Source organism: Lathyrus oleraceus, chromosome 3 (genome assembly GCF_024323335.1).
Source record: "Lathyrus oleraceus cultivar Zhongwan6 chromosome 3, CAAS_Psat_ZW6_1.0, whole genome shotgun sequence".
NCBI lineage: Eukaryota > Viridiplantae > Streptophyta > Magnoliopsida > Fabales > Fabaceae > Lathyrus > Lathyrus oleraceus.
Window position 1 is genome coordinate 181,704,163 of NC_066581.1, and position 15,578 is coordinate 181,719,740.

Sequence of the window (15,578 nt, forward strand, 5' to 3'; positions counted from 1 at the left end):
GCTTGGTTTTGTGCTACCTGTGAGATCTGGGATTCAAGCATCTTGTTATGAGTGATTATCTGATCAACCTTGGTTCCTAATTGCGTTATAAGTTCATTCACATGAATGCTTTGGTTTAGGAATTCTTTATTTCGCTGAGTCTGGCCTGATATAAAACTCTCCATGATCTTCTCAAGGTTAGACTTCTGAGGCACAACTTGCATAGGTTGATTTGGTTTTTGGGCTTGATAACCTTGTGGTCTCTGAGGTGCATGATTTTGGATAGGGTTCTGGTTTTTATAGGAAAAATTTGGATGATTCTTCCATCCAAGGTTGTAAGTGTTTGAAAATGGGTTACCTTGGGCGTAATTCACTTGGTCAGTGTTCAGGTCGTTTAAAAGATTACACTCTGCTGATTCGTGTCCTTTGGATCCATAAAGTTTACACTCTGTGTGGACTACTGCTATGGTGTGAGTGTTTGTAGACATATGTTCTATCTTAAGGGCTAAAGAGTCCATTTTCGCCTGCATCATGTCTAGAGAGCTTACCTCATGTATTCCACCTTGGGTCTCCTTTTTCTCTATTGATGCTCGTTCAGTTCCCCATTGGTAATGGTTTTGGGCCATATCCTCAATTAGGTCACAAGCTTCAGGATAAGGTTTGTTCATCAGCGCGCCACCTGCGGCAGCGTCGATGCTCATCTTGGTGTTATAATGGAGTCCATTGTAAATGGTGTGAACGATTAGCCATTGTTCTAGGCCATGGTGTGAGCAGACTCTTAATAGCTCTTTATATCTCTCCCAAGCTTCGAAAAGTGATTCTCCTTGGTTTTGAGCAAATCTAGTTATTTGGTTTCGAAGAATAATAGTCTTGCTAGGGGGAAATATCTAGCAAGGAATACTCTCCTAAGGTCTTCCCAGGTAGTTATTGAATTGGCTGGAAGTGAATCTAGCCATGAACGTGCTCTATCCCTGAGGGAGAAAGGAAATAATCTTAAACGGATCGCATCGGGTGAAGCGCCGTTAGATTTAAAGGTGTCGACTAGTTGGTTAAAAACTTTTAAATGTTGATTCGGGTTCTCGGTAGCGAGACCCGCGTATTGATTTTGTTGTACTAATTGCAACAAAGACGGTTTTAGTTCGAAATTGTTAACAGGTATAAGGGGGTTTACTATACTCGAACTAGGTTCCTCATCAGATGGTTGGGAAAAATCCTTAAGAGGTCGCCTATCGCGATTCTCGACCATAGCTTCCTTAATTCGGATGAGTAAGAGGCGTGTACGAGTATAACGTTCGGGTTCCGCTAAAGGATCTACTAAATTTCCAGTACTACGGGTTCTTCACATTTACCGGCTAATAATGCCTTAGTCTATACGGTGTAACAACAGGGTACGAAATTTGACGAAGTTGGTCCTCGACAACGGCACCAAAAACTTGATCGTTGTGATTCGCAAGTGCGCGAATAACGTCAAAGTAATACAAAAGAATATCGATCCCACAGAGGCCAATCGTCAATCTATCGAATACTATCGTTACGGTGTTTATCTAAGGCGTTATAAAAGAGATATTTGGTTTGCAAAATAACGGTAAATAATAAATGCAGGTAAAGACATGTTGAATGTAATTCACGTCAGTTAAGTGATGTTTCGATTGTTTAAATAGAACTACTTATGAGGCGATATTTTATACTATTGAAAAGAAATCATTTAACAGAAGCTGTCGCTTTCGCATATTTAGAACCGAGTTTACCCTTAAATTAAGGCCTTTTATTGTCACTTATAAAAGATGCGCATACGCTAAAGTAGTAAACCTATTTTTAAGAAATGAGACTCGTAAACTTAGTTGAAAAGTGATTTTAATTTGGAAAGTTTACCCAAGGAGTTTACTTATTTTAAACCTATCAACGCGTCCGAAAACAGTTTCAAAAATAGCTTTTCCTTAAAGTGATAAAGATTCCTAGTTACTATGCCAGGGTGCTTTCGCACTCCTCGAATAATTAAAACTAACCAAGTTTGTTTTAGAAAACTCAAGTTAAAAAACAAAACAGCCTTTAAAGTATTTCTACAGATTTCAATATGTGAAACATTACTTTAACCGCGATCCTTACATTCTAACCTTTAAAAGATTTAGCCAGACATGGTAACACAAACGAGCATAACGACGTTAATCATGATGAAAATTTTATTTTAGAATGTGAGGCATAAATAGAGAGTAAAGTGCGGAAAATAAACAAAATAAAAGCGAGTGCGGAAAATAAATAAAGTAAAAGCGACGCGGGAAATAAATAAAGTAAAAGCGATGCGGGAAATAAATAAAGTAAAAGTGATCCGGGAAATAAATAAAGTAAAAGCGATGCGGGAAATAAATAAAGTAAAAGTAATGCGGGAAATAAATAAAGTAAAAGCAATGCGGGAAATAAATAAATAAAGCGATAAATAAGAACCTTCTCCAAACGGAGGCTTCGATTCTGGTACAAAAATAAACCTCCGACTCCTGAAGCTAAAGACGACATCAACTCGAAGTGACCCAACTCAATCTCAGAAAGATGCGATAACCCCCCGATGTGACGGATTATCGCTATTACAAATGATAACTATATGCTTAGTGTTGTAAAACTAAGTTAGATGATAGAAAACGAAATGAAATGAGCTATTTATAGAGATTCTCAGCAGTTTGTAAAGAACATGGTGCCCTCCAACTTCCCCTTAGTGGGCTTTAGTGGGAACGTGATTTCCAAAGGTGGCGCCCGCCATCCCTTCATGGCGCCCGCCATGTGTGTAAATAGGGTGGATCATGGGAATGTGGCGGTTACCTCCTAGTTGAGGGCTGGTGACTCATGGCTTCCCCTATAGCGGCCGCCATGTGCAACGCCATGTGTGTAATTTCGCCGAAAAACCCTAATTTTAGGTCTTTTTGCTTCGATTCTTCCAAAAGTGTCCAAAAGTGATAAATATCTAAAAACAAGAGAAAATAGGGCATAATACAAAATAAAACGATAATAAAGTCAATAAACATGTGAAATCTGAGTCAAAAACACGGTGTAATTCGGCTTGATCACAAGCAAGCCAGCAAAGTACGTGATTATTTTATGATATGTGAGACTTATTAAACCCTTAAAGATCACTGTAAATAGAGGGCAAGACCTCATCTATTCACACACCAAGCTTTCCAAGAAAAACTTCATTCTTGAGAGCTTTTCAATCTTAACTTTCATTCTCTCATTTTGCTTGTGCGTTTTGCAAACTAAGGGTTCCAATCATCTTCTGGGAACCCATAAGCATTAGGAGAAGCATCAAATTGTAGGTGGAAGTAGTGTTGAAGGGGAATTGGACCTTGCTCCAATAGGTACATTCTTGATTTTGAAACTCACTATACATGCATCATTTTCATTTGATTTCTGAAGCAAACTTGTAGCATTTATTGTGTTAAGAATGTCCATTAGCTTACATGTCACTTTCCTTGTTGTTTATGTGAGTTTATGTTTGTACTAAACCTAGGGTTTTAGGTCTGGTTTTGGCCTTCGTACGTCCTCATCTTTGAGTGTTAGTTGAAACCAATTGTATCATTGTGTTCCTTGCATTTTTCTGAGCAACTTTGGTCTTTATTTCGTGAAAAATGATTGAGAAATGAGTGAGAGATGATTGATAGAAATCTGGAAAAAAAAATGAAAGAAGAAAAATAATATATATATATATATATATATATATATATATATATATATATATATATATATAGAGAGAGAGAGAGAGAGAGAGAGAGAGAGAGAGAGAGAGAGAGAGAATCGTGAGGTTGATGGTGATGCTAAGGTGGCATTGAAAATTCAAAATGGAACGCGTTTTATAATATATTTCATAGTTTGTGCTTTAATTCACGGATGTATCTGTAGCGGTAAATTCATGTCCATCAAGGTATGGATAAACTAGACGTCAATAAAACCAGAGTCGCCACCGCACTTTTATTGTTTCCAAAGGAAAAGTAAAAAGTACGAATAAACCCCAAAGATAAGAAGTTTTCAAATCAAAACTAATAAAATGTCAGAGATTATAAGTAAGGGGGTTGGTTACGCAGAGGGAAGGTGTTAGCACCCAAAGTGTCCTAGGTACTCATAGGGAGCCCTTTTTTGTGTGCAAGTGTTTTTTTGTCTTAATGATGTTTGATAAAAATATAGAGTGGTGGGATGAGGAAAGAATTCATTAATTATATTTTTATGTTTGACAAGACCTTCGGTCCTATGCCTACGTACCAACATAAAAAGGAGGGATAAAAACCCCGTAGTTCGTGGTAAAAACTTCAAAGAAGTTGGTGAATTGATTTTAACAGAAGTTTAAAAGAAAAGGCACAAAAAGCCAAAGATTTGAATGAGGTTGTTAGTTCTTTTTGTATTTTTGAAATTAAAGTCAATATGGTTAAGTTTATTCACAAGTTTGATTTAAGAAAAAGTTTGAAAATTCATTGGCATAAGGCCAAAGTTTCTACTCATTAAAACATGTCTAAGTTTGAAATTACAAGCAAAGAAGATTTTTTGAAAAGAGGGAGAGATTTTGAAATTAAAGAAGTGGGAGGAGATGTAGAGACTATCCTAGACAAAAATTAAAAGTTAAGAGTTGAAAAGAGCTGACCAATGGAATGCAATCCAACAGATAAGAATGTCATATAGAAACACATTTTCCTTTGGACTTTAGCAAGCAACAAGCATAAGCAATATCCAAAGCAAACCAGTATGAAGACCAAGGAATCAAATAAACATAGCCATAAAACCCAAGCAAGCACTCCAATAGCTAGCAGTCTTCAATGTCTTCCGATGTATTAGATGAAAAAATTCCTTGTGGTGAACTAAGAAGCAATCATCAAATATTAACAATAGTAACAGTATAACAGTTAAGCACAAAGACCAAGTGACAGATGAATCAAGGGCACTCAAGATCTTGCATCAGATGAAATATGTAGTCAGGGATGACTCAATCTCAGATAGTGGCATTGACCAAGTCCTTGAGCATAGGGAATGTTGCATACTTTTAAGTCCAGAAGTTCAAATCATGTCCAACAGTCTACCAAGATATTTTTTTAGGTTTTTTTTTGTTATTAGGTGTTTTAAGGTCCTAAGACCATAAACTAAAACAAAGACAAGCAAACAATATATATAATCACAAGATATGACTCAAATGAGCAAAGTGAAAAGGACTGAAGCATAAACAAGTTGCATGAAATATAAATGGAAATGAATGATAAAGGTACTAAAATTTAAAGTGCATAAAGTAAATGACTTGAAAGTAAAGCAACATTAATAAAAGGTTAGTCAATGGTTAAGTAAATGACTTGTTTAAGTCATTCTTTGGAGAACACTCAATCATTCATTCACAGGTATGAATCCATGAACCAAGACATCATCCATGGGAAGGGCTCCAACTTGGATAAATCAACAAGTATGCCACTAGATCTCATGAATGAAAAAAAGACCAAGTTTTCACACAATGCCATGAAGAATGGGAGACTTACAATCTAACTTACTAGAGTGTTATGCCTTGCGGGACAAATTTAGCTATATGTTAAGCAATCATAATTGGACATATGTAGAAGTCACAATTATCTGAGGTTAGGCAATAAAAATATAGGTGTTAATGCATGTTAGAGATTTGGTAAAAATAACCAAACTCCTAAAACATACCACACACTAACAAAAGAAGGGAGAGACATATCTGAGACAGGTGTCGCATCTCGAAAAATACGATCCCTCGGGATGGTCGTGGAAAAATTAGTTCGAACAGAGTCGCCACCGAACTTTATTTATCCCAATACAGGAATAGGAAAATATCGATAAAACCTTTAGAAATATAGAATAATGGTTGTCAAAACCATATTTGGGTTCGGGAGTCGATTACGCAAGGGGAAGGTATTAGCACCCCTCATGTCCGTTGTACTCAACGTGAACCTTTTAGTTTAATTTATGGTTTAAATGTTAGCTTATGTTATTTGTTTTCTTCGAGTGATAAAAATATTGAAAAGAGATGGATGGAAACCTCAGAAGGGGGAAATGGGAGGTTTTTTATTAGTGTGCTCGCCAAGATCTCGCAATCTCGTGCCTAAGTATCCTTATGGTGCAATAAGGAAATCAGAGCATTCGTAGTTCGGGGAACTACGATTGGTTGGTGTTTTTTAATGAACAGTTGTGTAGATCGCATTCTAAAGGCTAAATGTTGGCTTGTCTACTCTCGACAGAGGCTTAAGCACTAGTTTGTTGTGCGCATTAGAAAGGATTATACAGTGTTCTTTTTGAAAATAGTTGTGGTCACGCGGGGGTGATAAGTTGAATTAATATGTTAGATATTTTGTTTGATTGGTTTTGATCACACGGGGGCGAGAACATAACATATAGATTTGATGTGTTTAAGATATTTTTGAAGAACAACAAAAGATTGAGCAATGTAGTGCACACCAATCGTTCAATTCTTTCGAAGGATAATAAGGCGAACGCCTTCTACTCCTTTTTTTGTTTAATTATTATTGAAAGTTTGTATGCGGAAATCGAATATGCGCGGTATTGAGACGTGCGCCTCCCACTTGCTTATTCAAGGAACAATGAGGTGTGCGTCACCCATTCCCTTATCCAAATTTAATTAGAGTATCTTAATCGGAAGTCGAAAGAAAATCGAGCAATATGACGAGCGCCAATCATTCAATTATGCGAGAAATGGTGAGGCGAACGCCTCCCATCCTTTTATCATCCAAAATTTAATTTATAAAAATAAAGTTTTTTAGAAGTTATATTTGATATAGGGAAATAATTTTGAATTTGTATGATTAAGATTTTAATCGGATGACAAGAATTTAAGCAATATGGCGAACGCCAATTATTCAATCATTCGAGAGATAGTGAGACGAACGCCTCCCATATTTTATCATTCGATATTTAATTTATAAAAGAAAGGTTATTTAGGTATTATAATTGGTTTGGAAAAATAATTTGAATTCGTATTTGATATGGTTTTAATCGTGTGACAAGGATTCGAGCAATATGGCGTACGCCAATCATTTGAGCACTTGAGAAATAGTGAAGCGAACGCTTACTATGTTCCTTTTCATCCAAGTTTAAATTATAAAAGTAAAGTATTTTGGAATGGTACTTAATTCGCAAAGGTGATTTGAATTTGTGATTATTGAGATTTTAATCGGGTGACAAGAATTCGAACAATATGGCGGATGCCAATCATTCGAATACTTGGGAGATAACGAAGCAAACGCATCTTACACTCTTTTTCATCCTAAGTTTAGATTATAAAAATAAAGTCCTTAGGAATGATATTTCATTTGAAAAAGTGATTTGAATTTGTAGTGATTAAGATTTTAATCGGGTGACAAGAATTCAAACAATATGGTGGACGCCAATCATTCGAATACTTGGGAGATAACGAAGCGAACGCCTCTTATACTATTTTCCATCCTAAGTTTACGTTATAAGAGAATATTATTAAGAAATTAAGTTGTTTTTTTTTAAATGATTTGAATGTTAACTTAGTGATCAATATTTAATTAACCAAAAATTTTAATTAAAAAAAATTAAATGAACCACTTAATTAATACAATCAAAATTAATTATCAAAAACTATTTGATTAAATTAAACACTTAATTAATGATCAAAATTAAATAATTTAAATAAATTTTCAATTAACAATTTATTTTAATTAAAAAGATTGAAATCAATAAATCATAATGTGCTCCAAACCGGTTTGTTCATAGCGACAACGGGATCAATGTGTCGTATATAAGAGTCCAAACATGGTGAAATATCATATGAATGTACTGAAGGTTTAGTGACATAACGACACATAAAAGTCGAATCCATGGATTTGATTCGATTAAAAAAATACAATGATATTATTTGCAATAATTATAACAACAATGCAACTCGTAATATTTTGTAATAATAATAAAATCAATAGAATAATTATCATTTACAAATCTCATTTTAACACAAGAATAATCAAAGAGGTGTAAACCAACTTTACATTAAACTCTTTCCAATAGAGTATCAAAACCAGAAAGGATACACCATAATTCTAAATTCAGCGTAGCCAACTAATGTCTCCCTTTTAAAATTTAGAATACCAATAGTCATTATCCTAATACTTCAAAAACTACAAATTCTCTCTCTCTCTGAAACAACGACTCAGGGGGTAGCCTAGGGAGACCAAAAAAATACAAACATCCCTACAACCCTTCACACACTTATCTTTTGAAAAATAATGGAAGTAGAAAATGAAATCAGAAGTATAGTCTATGACAAAGATATAAGGAAGACTAAAAAAGAAATCACAGTCATCAATATTAATCCATAAAGAAAATATGTTTATGATTCTGAGTTAGTGATTCGCACCGAAACAGAAACCAACAAAACCTGATGTTAACGTAAGCCATTACATTTTAATCAAGTTATAAATGGCTTAAAATAAACAGCAAATCCATTATAGCCAATATTAAGCACATGATAAAGCTAGTATACAAATACCATGCCATAGAATGAAATCAAAACCAGAATTTATTCACCGCAAGGTCTTGTACTGAACCAAAACTCAAACTGAAAATTACCGTGTAAAGGATGCCGCGAGCAAAGATAATAGTTTTTCGGAAAGTGGTAGTGGAGATCAGATCGTTGATTTGATTTAGATTATCATTTGAAATGGTTGAGTCGTGAAGGCGGACGACGGAGGTTGCGAAATGACGCCTTTGGATGTAAACTTGGATCGGAGCTCCGAATTCATTGTCGTCAGAGATAATGAAGAGTGGCGTCTTTCGGGAAGAAGAACGGAGGATGGTGGTGTGGTGAGCGTGGAGGTGTGACCGACAGAAGAGTGAGGTCGAAGAGTGGTTGGACGTTGCCGAATTTGTCAGCCGCCGGTGAATACGAGTGGCGGTGTTCGTTGGAGAGAGGTGAAGGGTGGAAAGTTTTGGTTCCGGCGATGGTTGTTGGCTGTAGCGCGATGAGGTTGCGGGGGTGGGTCGCGGTTGTTGATGCCGACTATGGAAGGGTTTTATGTTGTGTAAAGGAATAGTGACGACCAAGGAAACTGAGAGAAAAAAAAGGTTGGGTCCTTAAAAATAAATTTTCTGATAAAGAAAATCCTTTCAGGCGCTAAGAGGATCCCCTTTTTGTACATGCAATCTCTCCTTTTCAAAGAAGAATCCTCCCAATTTTACCCTCAAAAGCCCATCCGCTGGAACCCTCGAATCCGTTTTCACCCACCCCCACAAAACCACTTTTTCTGTCCTTTTCCTCTTACGGTGCCACGTGTCGAAGAATTACAGGAATAGGGCAAAGGCTATCTTAGAGCTAGTTGGAATGAGGCGCGTGGCATATCACACAAAGAGGAAGGAGATATTTTCCATATTTTGCTAGTTGTCCACGCTTCTACCAAGATGAGAGAGAAGTTTTTTTTTCCTGATTAATTAATTAATTTATTTATCTAAATAAGTATTTTCTGATTGGATAAATGGGAAAAGTATTGATAATGCGCGAGGTTTTTTTTATTAAATTCGAGTCGACAATCCAGATTAAAATCCAAGAAACGCACTTAATTTAAAATGGCAGAGTTGCCCCTTCTAGATGACTTAATTTATTTAAGTGGGACTAAATTAATTAACTTAACTAAATTTCACCATTTTCTTAATAAATATGATAAAGATAAAAATAAAAGAAGACATGGAAATTCCTATTTAAATATCCTGATTATTTTGTCAAAAGAAAAAAATTAAAACGACTAAAAATGAATAAAAGTCGGACAAAAATTTACTCAAAAAATTAAATCGGATGTACTAAAATGATCAGCACGAAATATAATTATTGAAAAAATACAGCGTTTCTTTTAATTTTGAAATAAATTTTCACCGGTTAAAAGGCTCAAACGTATTAAAATGCAGCTGAAGAAGTCGTTGAAAAATATAACGAGAACACCAGGCTAAACTACGTGAACCGTAGGTTAATAATACTGGCGTTTCTGAGTTTAATTTCAAAACTTTTTACCTGCTGATTTTGCCCGTACTTGAGAACTGATTTGACCAATTTGTCTGTATATTCAAGAACTTATTCCGACTGATATTCTAGGTATTATTCATGATGAAATGTATATTATGATGTACATATGATGCAAACTGAAATTTAAAGTCAAATTTATGAAATTTAAAAATGCCTGGACAAAATTGGGGTATGACAGCTGCCCCTATTTAATTAACTTAAACTGGAAGGTAAGAATGACAATGGTCTTCATACATTCATGGTGGAAGGTAATTAAATACGAAAAGGCCAAATTTTGTCCTTTTGAAATGCAATGGAAAAATGCAGAAAGAAAACGTAACGAGTTCTAACAGCACCAAGGTATTAGGGGTAGAACGTCAAATCAATGCCAACCCTCGAGTCGACACTCAAATCTTGCCAAGGTCGTTGTTGATATGAGGACAATGGTGAGACTAAAACTGAAACATTTTCTGGCACCAAAAGGATGACAGTAGAATAAAAATTTCCACCACCAAAAGGATGATAGTAATTCACCACGATTTCCAGGATCATCATCACCAAAAGGATGATGGCTAAACCAAACTTCAACGGTAGCCATCACCAAAAGGATGGTGGTAAGATCAATAACATAACTTGCTACCACCAAAAGAATGAAAGTTATACCCAATAAAATTTAAAGATTTCCACCACCAAGAGAATGATGTTCATCACCAAAAGGATGATGGTTGCCCTGATAAAGCTTTCCATTATCGAAAGGATAATAGCAAGAATACGATCAAGAGGATGATAGTTAACTCATCAACTTCAAAGATCACCGTCACCAAAAGGATGAATGTAAGAACAAACAACCAAACTTGTTATCACCAAAAGGATGATAATAAGTCGATAATTTCAATTATTACCATCACCAAAAGGATGAAGGTAAGACCAATAACAAAACTTGTTATCACCAAAAGGATGATAATAAGTCCCAACAATCTTAATGATCATCGCCACCAAAAGGATGAAGGTAAGATCATAAACAAAACTTGTTATCACCAAAAGGATGATAATAAGTATATAATCTTAATGATCATCATCACCAAAAGGATGAATGTAGGATCAATCAACAACAAGACTTGTTACCACCAAAAGGATGATAATAAGTCAATAACTTCAACGATCACCATCACCAAAAGGATGAAGGTATTATCAACCAACAAAACTTATTACCACCAAAAGGATGATAATAAGTCAACAATCACCATCATCACCATCACCACAAGGATGAAGGTAAGATTATAACTTTAAAACTTGTTACCACCAAAAGGATGATACTAAGTCATAATAACTTCAAATATCATTGACACCAAAAGGATGACAGTAAGAGTGAACTTTCCCAATGTCGCAATCACCGAAAGGATGATTGCTTAAACCAAAATCCATGATTTCTATCACCAAAAGGATGAAGTTTAGATCAAACTAGACTCCATCACCAAAAGGATGATGATAAGGCATAATAACAGAGATCACCATCAACAAAAGAATGATGGTTGAACCAAAATGACAAGGATCCCTATCACCACAAGGATCGCCGACACCAAAAGGATGACGGTAAACTATAATAATTGCAGAGGTCGCCATTCACCAAAAGGATGAAGGTTAGACCAAAACTTCAAGGATCACCGACAGCAAAAGGATGACGGTAACATCACAAACGGCAAAACTTGTTACCACCAAAAGGATGATAATAAGCTTTAATAATGAGAGGTCACCATTCACCAAAAGGATGAAGGTTAGACCAAAACTTCAAGGATCTCCGACACCAAAAGGATGACGGTAAGATCACAAATGTCAAGGATTTACCATTACCAAAAGGATAATGCTTATCACAAACCGAACGATGATCATTATTCATTAATGGGATTTCACCAAAAGGATGATATTAAGAAAAAACCCGTTGGAAAATCATACTACCAACAAAAGTTCAAATAGAACAGACCTGTTGGGTAGTACTGGAACATCATTGGGTAAAACTTGCTTGGGGATATCAACAAAAAAATGTTGTAGAAAAAATATTCTCTAGAAAGATGTAACTTCCATCAACAAAAGGTTTAAAGGAAACAACTCACTGAGGAGCGCTCAATGAGAAACAGACAAGTCTGGAATTTATTCAAAGAAATCATTGACTCTACTGAGAATGACATCTCAATAACAAAAGGTTAAAGGATGCAACTCGATGGGGAACACCCAACAATAGGGGACCGGAACTCACTTAGAGAAAGTACCATGTGATGCCTATGATTAACTCTGGATCCTGGTTCATTTTATGTGCATAGATGATATGTATGCAATGATGCACGGAATACTTTTATTTTTGAGATGTTATGTGATGTGTTGGAAAACTTGGTGTTCGCAAGTGCACGAACGCGTCAGAGTAATATAAAAGATTATCGAACCACAGAGACCAAGTGTCAATTTTTCGTTTTCTGTCGTTATGGTGTTTATCAAAGGCAATCAAAATAAGTGTTTTTGTAGTGTGCAATAAAAAGTAAAGTATTGAAATAGAATATAATTAATAAAGGCAGGGTCGAATGTAATTCACGTAATCAATTGATAATCCAAGTACTTGCTAATAGAACTACTTATGGGCAATGTTTCCTACTTTGAAAAGAACTAATTTAATAGGAACTGTCGCTTTCGCGTATTCAGAACCGAGTTGTACTCCCCAATCAAACCCTCTTATTGTCACTTATAAAAAAGCGCGCATTGCGTTAGAGTAGTAAACTTATTTTTAAGAAATATAGTATCTTGACTAAGTTGAAAAGTATTATAACCTGGATTTCTTAACCAAAAGAGGTTCTTACGAACCAGACTCTAAACTTCTTAATGTCCGAAAATAGTTTTAAAATCTCTTTTCTTCTTAATGTTAAAAACTCCTAATGAACTAAACAAAGCGCTTTCGCTGTTTTTGAAATAGTTAAAAACAATTAAGTTTAAAAACACGTTGGACGGCTTTCGATCTTACCCAACGGAATTGAAGTGCGGGAAAACTTAATTTGAAATTTAAAATAGCCCTTAAGCGTTTCTACGAACAATTGTACGGATTACTGGTTTAATTACGATCCTTACATTCTAGCCTTATAAATTTAGCTAGACATGGTAAAGTAAAAGTGCATTAAAATAAATAAAAGTAGTGCGAGTGCGGAAAGTAAATAATTTAAAGCGACTGCGAAAAATAAATGAAAGTAGTGCGAGTGCGGAAAGTAAATAATTTAAAGCGAGTGCGAAAAATAAATGAAAGTAGTGCGAGTGCGGAAAGTAAATAATTTAAAGCGAGTGCGAGGAAATAAATAAAAGTAGTGCGAGTGCGAGGAAATAAATAAAAGTAGTGCGAGTGCGGGGAAATAAATAAAGTAAAAGCGAGTGCGGGAAATAAATAAAGTAAAAGCGAGTGCGGGAAATAAATAAAATAAAAGCGAGTGCGGGAAATAAATAAAGTAAAGGCGAGTATTAAAAACCTGCTCCAATCGGAGGGCTGAGTAAATTGCAATGCGGAAAAGAAAATGGCGGCAGGATTAACTTCCTTCCAAAGTGCTCCAAACTCGAGTACAGACTCTATCACAGACTCAATTACACAATTGTGGTAACACTCCAATGCGAAGCGATTACACAATTACACAATTGGACTGTGGCACCCGCCATTGGGTAGGCCATAAGAGCAAAATGCTTATTTTTAGGGTTTTTGGCTCTTTTTCGCTCCTTTTCTCGATCGGGGCTCCTATTAAGGTAAAAACCTAAAAACAAAGGAAAACACAGTAATAACACAACAAAATGACAATAAAATGATTAGAATGCATGTGAAATCGGAGTCAAAAATACGTAAATTTTAGTGTGATCATTATGCATGAAGTGACGCATGTGATGCATGTTTGAAAAGAATGATTGGTTTGTTTGGGGTTGGTCTCCCCTTTTCAAAGGCGATGTCTTTTCTGGATACCAATGCTGGTTGTATTTGTTTTTATGGGAATGCCAGTAAGGTGGACTTTGGATTGTCTGGTAACTGTTAATATGGGTTGGGCTATTGGTTGGTGAAAGTATCTGACTTCCCGACACTCAGTTGTTGATGATGTGATGAACACACAATAGATGTGGATACTCCTGGTGCCCCGAGTTTGATTTTTTGATGTTACGTCGTGTATTTGTTCTTGAGATGATCTCGACTTCTTCTTCTGAGGGGTCCGGGCAGCCTGTAACTGAGCATGGTGATATGATCAACGCATGATGATTATGCTTTTGATGTGCCCTAAGGATTCTTGTCAATATATGATTTTGCACTAGCATGAACTAGCGACACCTTGTTATGAATTCCAACAGTTACTAGTGTCTGACGCAGTCTGCTTGACCGACTTGATGATATGGAGAGAACTTGCCCCTTGCAACTTGTCTTGCCCCAGTATGTAGGTGTAGCGGTAAATTCATGATCATCAAGCTATTGACAAGTTAGAGATCAAGTAACAAGAGTCGCCACCGCGCTTTTATTGTTTCCAAGGGAAAAGGGAAAAAGTACGAACAAAGCCCAAAAGTAAGAAGTTTTCAAATCAAAACTAATAAAAAGTCAGAGATTACAGGTAAGGGGGTTGGTTACACAGAGGGAAGGTGTTAGCACCCAAAGTGTCCAAGGTCCTCCTAGGGAGCCCTTTTTGTGTGCATATGTACTTGGTATAAAGTGATGTTTACAAACAAATAGAATGGGGAGATGAGAAAAGAATTCATTAATTATATTTTTGTGTTTGACAAGACCTTCGGTCTTGTGCCTACATACCAACAGAAAAATGAGGGATCAAAACCTCGTAGTTCGTGATACAAATTTCAAAGTGGATGCATTACTTTTAACAAAATTTAAGTGTGATCAAACTCTCCCACACTTAAACCTTTGCTTGTCCTCAAGCAAAACATTATAAAGCTCATAAAAGAAAAACTGGTGTAAACGAGTGCTTCAGGTAGAAATTCTAAGTTCAAGTCGGGATGCAGTGATAGGTACTAACTGAGTGAACTAAGGGTATCATGATGACACTAATCCGCAAATACGGACATAAACTTCATTCCTATATTAACCAACCCATATTATCCCACAATACCTAGGCCTGCCTCTTCATCTCTTTTGTGTCCTTTTCATTCAGGCGCAATCACATTAAGCCCGTTATCCGTACATACTTCATAGTAGAGTGGCCTGTTAGTGATTATGATCTGAGCATGGGTTTCCTGGCATATAAATATGTGTAAACCCTTTTATTGGACCCAACTGTAGTTGTGGGGGATCGGATCGTAATCCGCCCTACCGAGTTCAGTGCCAGATACCTCTGAACCAACCAACAGTGGGTGAGTTTCTTTCTTTTTCTTTTTCTTTTTCTTTTTCTAGCAATTTTTTTTACAATCCTTTGTTTTAAATGACTTTGTGAGGGTCACCTATACCGGAGTTTCCTTTTTGCTTTCTTTTATTATTTTTTGTTTTTGTTTTTCTAGATCATTCACTTATTTGCATCGGTCCCCTACGTAGAGGATGCGTAGGCCGGAGCCGACTGCTGAGATAAACTACTAAGGACTTATACAG

At 36.0% G+C, this 15,578-nt stretch overlaps 1 non-coding gene across 1 annotated transcript; it reads left to right on the top strand.

Annotated features, from left to right (window-relative positions):
• The first annotated feature begins 735 nt into the window (after nucleotides 1–735).
• On the top strand, nucleotides 736–842 carry LOC127133636 (small nucleolar RNA R71). The gene has a single exon (XR_007807589.1). It is a non-coding gene; the product is annotated as a small nucleolar RNA R71 (small nucleolar RNA).
• Nucleotides 843–15,578: the final 14,736 nt, after the last annotated feature.